Here is a 5,862-nt window from a genome sequence, read left to right as displayed (position 1 = left end):
GGGCGTCGATTTGGGGAAAGTAGGAACGGTGTTGGTTGTTAGCAGGGCTGGAATCAGAGGGTGGGTGCTGCCAGTGGGGTGGGCAGAGACAGGTGTACTCTCATGCCATGGGCACAAGGACAGGTGGCTATGTCTGGGGGAGGGGGTACGGCAAGGCACCCACCTGGCAGGAGAGCATCCCCACCCTTCTGCTACTGCCCACTCTGAAATGGTCAGGAGCCGAAGCCCTGAGTAGTGAGTTTCCAAGGCCACCTGAGGCCTCAGGCTCTGCATGGGCACTGGCTGGCATTCTGTTCTGGGGACAGCTGGGGCCTAGCATTCCAGAACATAAGAGAAGCCAGGGCATGCCTGGGTTGGATCCATGCTTCCCTGTCACCTGGCAAGGGGGAGATGATAGATAATCATCTCTGCATGGCCATCGGGCATGGCTGGGGCCTGGGAGTCCCTGAGACCCGTAGGTGAAAGAGGGTGAGGCAAGTGTCAAGTTCGAGAACTCAGGTACGCCATCCCAGGAGGCTCACTGCTACGGCCCCTTTGGAGCCCACCCTCTCCCTCTGCTGGGATTTGTTCAGGACCATTTCCTGCAGCCACCCGGCCCTTCTCCTTCCCAAAGGCTGGTCAAGCCCCTCCCCTCATCGAGGCAGGCTGAGCAGACCCCAAGCCTGGGGAGAGCCCCAGTCCTTCCTCTCAGAACACAGGCTGCAGGGGAGAGGTGTGGCTCTGGCTGGAACTGGAGTTCCAGAACCGCAGTCTCAGTGGTGGGAAGAGCTTCCCAGCAGGCTCGGGCAGGAGGCCGCACGGGCTCAGTGGTGAGCCCCTAACAAGCCCCAACCCTATCCCTGATCTGGACAGCTCCTCTTCTCAGAGTTTCTTCCTCATACACTCTGGAGCCAAACCTGCTTGTCACTTAGTCATCGTGGTTCTGGACGGGGACCCATGTGGGTCTCTCTTCTACGTGGCAGCCTTTAAATATTTCAAAACAGCACTCCTGTCCCCTTCCCACTCACTTCCTACCATCCTCGCTTCTCCAGGCCAAATACCCCCTGTTCTTGAAGCCCCAGACCATTTCCATACGATCTGACAGGGACCAAACCTCTGGCTTCCAGCCCTGAAGCCACCGTCGACTAATTGTGTGACGGAGTTCTCCTAGTAATGACATGGAGGGGCTGGACCAGGAGACTCCAGGACTGTTCCGGCCCCAGCACCTCTCACACACACACACGGGTGGCTCAGGGCGAGGGTGCCTTTTGAGTGGTGCACTCATGTTAAGTTTCTGGCCACTGAAACCCCCAGGGATCTTTCTTAGCAGCCTCTGCCAAGCCAAGATTCCCCTCCATCCTGGAGGAGCGTCAGTGATTCTTCTTTTTAAAGCATAATCTTATATCATTACAGAATCAGTTTATATGTTCTGCGGGAACTTAGAAATATGGGCAAGCAAAAATAAAATATGTTCCCATCTCCCAGGGAGCCTAGCTGTGACACCTTGGTCACATCCTTCCAGAGCTGTTTCTATGCTTATATGTAGATTTTCTCCATAAAATGAGGTCATGCTGTGCATACTGTCTTGTAACCTGATTTTTTTGCAGTAAATGATCAGCACTTTTATGCTTCAAAAAATTCTCATCTCATTTAATATGCACACCTTATTCAGATTTCCCTATTTGGCCCCAAAACATCAATCTTTGCTGTTTTGTTCAAACCAGTTTCCTCACCAGAACTGTGCAATGCATCCGGTTATTCTGATCTCTTACTTTGATGCAATTCTTTTTTTTTTTTTTTTTTAATTTGAATAACCCTGACTTGTTGAAGAGATCAGGCCTGTTGTCTGTGTCAGTACTTTCTTAGATCTAAACCTGTAACTTGGACCTTATTCCTGTTAAATTTCATCTTGTTCATTTCCTCCCATTGTAACAGACAATAGAGAGAATTTACAATCCTACCTTTGTCACTCCGATGCTGTGCTGCCTAGGGGCTGGAGCAGTGGGTGCATTATGTCTCAATCTGACAGGCTGGTGTAAACCCAGGGCAGGACCACGGACAGAGCCTCGTAGGGGTGGTTCTGTTCACACTGTGTTACTGACCGAGACCCACAGAAATACATTTTTCAGCCCTGCTCACTGCACACCAAATTCACACATGCACTACAGAATAGGGCTGTCATTCCCCCTTCAAAATGCTATGTTTTCTGGCAGTTTCTATTTCATTTTTTTAAAAATCACATAGAGACCTTGATTTCCCACCTCCTACCCCCCCCCCGCCAGTGCTCTAGGGTGGATAGCTATCATTCACTAGATACGGAATTCAGTGAATTTGTCAGAGCTGATTATCCATATTTTATCAACTGCGCCCAGAATGCCAGGGACACCAGAATCAAATGCTTTGCAAAAATCAAAATATACTAGGTTGCAAAGTGTAAAACAAATATCCATGAGGCCATACTAATATCAATAAATGATTTAATATTAATAAATAAATACTAGGAGAGTCTCCCATACAGAACAAATTAAAATAATTTATGTAGATAATTCCCTATCAAGGAGGTGCAGCATAACCCCCCACCCTGTAAGCGTCAGGTATGCATAATGACTGCCTTCTAAAGAGGACACTGTGGAAAGCGGGGAAAGGGCAGCTTTACGGTGGAGAAGCCTGACACGCACTGCCTCAGCCGGGTCACCAGGATCAACAACAGCAGTGATAAGTCACGTAGGTAGTATGTACCCTTCATACGATGTGATGGGAGAGGCACCTTACCACTGTGATCCCCCACCCAAACCCATCACCCCAGTCCAGTCATGAGAAAACATCACAAAAATCTCAACAGAGGGACATTATTCTACAGAACACCTGCTTAGTGCTCCTCACCTTTGTCCAGGTCATCAAAACCAAGGGAAGTCTGAGAAACTGTCCTAGCCAAGTGAAGCCTAAGGAGACGTGACAACTAAATGTAATGTGGTGTCCCGGGTGGGGTCCTGGAACAAGAAGAGGACATTAGGCAAAAACTAAGGAAGTCTGAATAAAGTACAGACTTCAGTTAATAATAATGTTATGGGGCTTCCCTGGTGGCACAGTGGTTGAGAGTCCACCTGCCAATGCAGGGGACATGGGTTCGTGCCCCGGTCCGGGAAGATCCCACATGCAGCGGAGCGGCTGGGCCCGTGAGCCGTGGCCGCTGAGCCTGCGCGTCCGGAGCCTGTGCTCCGCAACTGGAGAGGCCGCAACAGTGAGAGGCCCGCGTACCGCAAAAAAAAAAAATAAAATAATAATAATAATAATGTTATGTATGTATCAGGTTGGCCTCTGATATTCCCCTAATTTATTGACTTGGGAATCATAGTAGAAAAGAGAAGACAAGGAAATTCGAAGAAAACATGAATCGTGTGTGAGAACACAGGTTGACGTTTCAAAGAATGTGAGGGCGCTGTCCCAGCCCTGAAAGTCTGTAATAAGTAGGAGCGACACCACTGTGACAAGGACGAGAAATGATGGCCCAGTGCCCTGAACCCGTGTTGACCTCTGATAGCTTGCTTTTGTGTCTAACCTCTCTAGGGCTTTGTTTACTCATCCATAAAATGGGGGTGATAACAGTTCTCATTCCATAGCGTTATTGTGGGGCTTGAACACGTTAATACACGTAAAGTGTTCAGTATCGGGACGGGGTAGGCCCGCTATCAGAATTGCTGCTGCTCTTACTATTGGTATTTTTGGTAAACATTTGTAAGCATCTTTGAGAGGCTGTTCTAGGCTGCGGCGTTCTTGGGGGTTGAGGTCCAGATCTCCGAACAGTCCCTGGTGTTCTCGGCCCACCCTCCTTGTCAGCTCTGAGCTTCCAGCCCTCCCGCATCTGTGAGTGGAAGGCATTGGGAGCGCCAGAGATATCTTGGGCCACATCCCTGATAAATATATTCATCTCCCCTTTCCAGTTCGAAAACCATCCTTCTTGCTAGAAGAATGGACTCAAAAGTAGTTGAGTGGTGTCTGCCATTTGTTAACCCAGTACCATCTCCTCTGAGCAGTGGCCAGTCCTTCCTGCTGGGAAGGGTGGTGTTAATTATTTGGGGGCAGTGACTCAGCTTTAGCCCACCTGGGACTAGTCTATAATTTCCCCGCTTCTTTGCAGGTGCCAGAAGCAACTGGGGCATCGTGCCTCCTTGTTCATATTGAGCAGGAGATGAAATAAGGGCTCAGACTGGGCTCCCTTAGTCCCCAAGTCCCCTCTGGATGAAGGACTGCCTCAAGGGAGATGCTGGTGCTGGCTGGCTTCAGCCTGGCCAAGGGGTTGGGGGGGGGTTCTAGGGTGGGCCGAGACTTATCAGGAGACACTCCTGGGGCTGCCAGGGGAGGGAGAGCCCTGAAGGAAAGCTGGGTCTGCTCAGGAGAGGAGGGGACAGGATGCTGGGGAAGAAGCAGCTGTATCCCTACATCTGTGGCTGGAGGTGGGAGGTGATAGGAGGAGGGGCTAGAGGGGAGGGCGGGGCCAGATCAGGAAAGCCTCAGCTGTTCCCTGTGGATGGTAGGAAGGTCCAGGCAGCAGGGCCAGAGGTGTGCTTGAGAACAGAGGCTGGATCCAGGAGGGGAATGTGACAATTGGTCTGAGAGGAAGAGGGTCCTGACTTGGGCAGTGGCAGCGGGTGCAGAACCGACAGGGGTCCGGAAGGCCTGCAGAGCCCAACACGCCACTCCTGGAGGGAAGAATTTAAGGCTCTTTGGGAGAACAGGCCCCCTCTAAGTGCCCCACCCTAATGGCGACATGGTAGGGATGACAGAGCTGGCAAAACAGAAGGAAGGCCCAGGTTCTCCGAGCCTCGAAGGAAAGGTCGGGGTGCCTGTGACCCATGAGTGGGGAGCAGGACAGGAGTGGGGCCCAGAAAGACCTTCTGTTTCCTGTGTTTGTGCCTCACCTGGGTGCAGCCGGTGCCCCTGAGCTTGGAGGTCACTGTGGAAGCCAGGCTGAGGCTGCGGTCCCTCGGGAGGCGTAGGGAGTGAGCTCGAGGCACCAGGCTCCGGGGGCGGGCTGGGAGGGGCCGAGCCCCAGATAGGATGCCCAGTGCTCTTAGGCCTCTGGCTGCCTGCACCCCACTTTGGCTGTGCTGGGAGGAGGGGCGGGAGAAGAGCGTCCAGGGGGACTGGTCCATCTTGTCAGGCAGTCTTGGCACAGCCTGAATCCATGTGGCAAAACCTCTCTGGGCTGTGGCTTCGTTCCCAAGATACCGGGATCCAGAGCAGGAAAAAGGTCCAGGTCGTGGGGGGCTTGGCGGAGGGCGGTGTGGCCCGTGCCTCCCTTGTTGCGATCTGAATGGAGAAGTGGGGTAGAATCAGGCCTTCCAAATAGCAGGACACGTCCTCGGCCCGGCTGCAGTGGCTGGAGACTCTCAAAGGCCAGACAAGCCCCAGCGTGGGTATCGGCCATTCCCCCTGTGAGGAAGAATTTACCCCTTTTCCCAGGTGGATGGTGAAGGGTCACCAGGCTGGGCAGGCGGAGCGGCTGTCAGGTCCGGCCTTAACTCTGAGGCCCGGGAGCTTTCCCCTGCGCCTGGAAGACAAGCAGAGGCGCGGAGAAGGGAGAAGGGGAGGCGTTGGGAGCGGGGCAGAGGGAGGAGGGCCTCCCCTGTGGCTGGCGCCTGAGGGGGCAGAGCCAGGAGGGAGGCTGCACCTCCGGATTCCCGCGCATGGGGCACCCAGGACCCTGCTGGGTGGTGGATGGATGGCTGAGGACCCGCTCCTCCTTCCGTGGGCCAGGGCTCCACTGCCACAGCCTGAGGGGGCAGTGCGGATCGGGGCCTGATGCCGCCACCAAGTGCCTGGCGGGTCCCACCCAGTTGCCCCACCCCGAGCACCCGTGTTCACGGGTCCATTTATAGGGGT

General features: G+C 53.4%; 1 protein-coding gene across 1 annotated transcript in view; it reads left to right on the top strand.

Moving 5' to 3' along the window:
• RAB11FIP4 (RAB11 family interacting protein 4) overlaps positions 1-5,862 on the top strand; it is a 124,130-nt gene that overhangs the window by 12,893 nt on the left and 105,375 nt on the right. The window lies entirely within an intron of this gene.

Source organism: Lipotes vexillifer, unplaced genomic scaffold (assembly GCF_000442215.2).
Source record: "Lipotes vexillifer unplaced genomic scaffold, Lipotes_vexillifer_v1.1 scaffold216, whole genome shotgun sequence".
Lineage (NCBI taxonomy): Eukaryota > Metazoa > Chordata > Mammalia > Artiodactyla > Lipotidae > Lipotes > Lipotes vexillifer.
The sequence above is the reverse complement of the archived record's forward strand: the minus strand, read 5'-3'. Positions and strand labels throughout refer to the sequence as shown.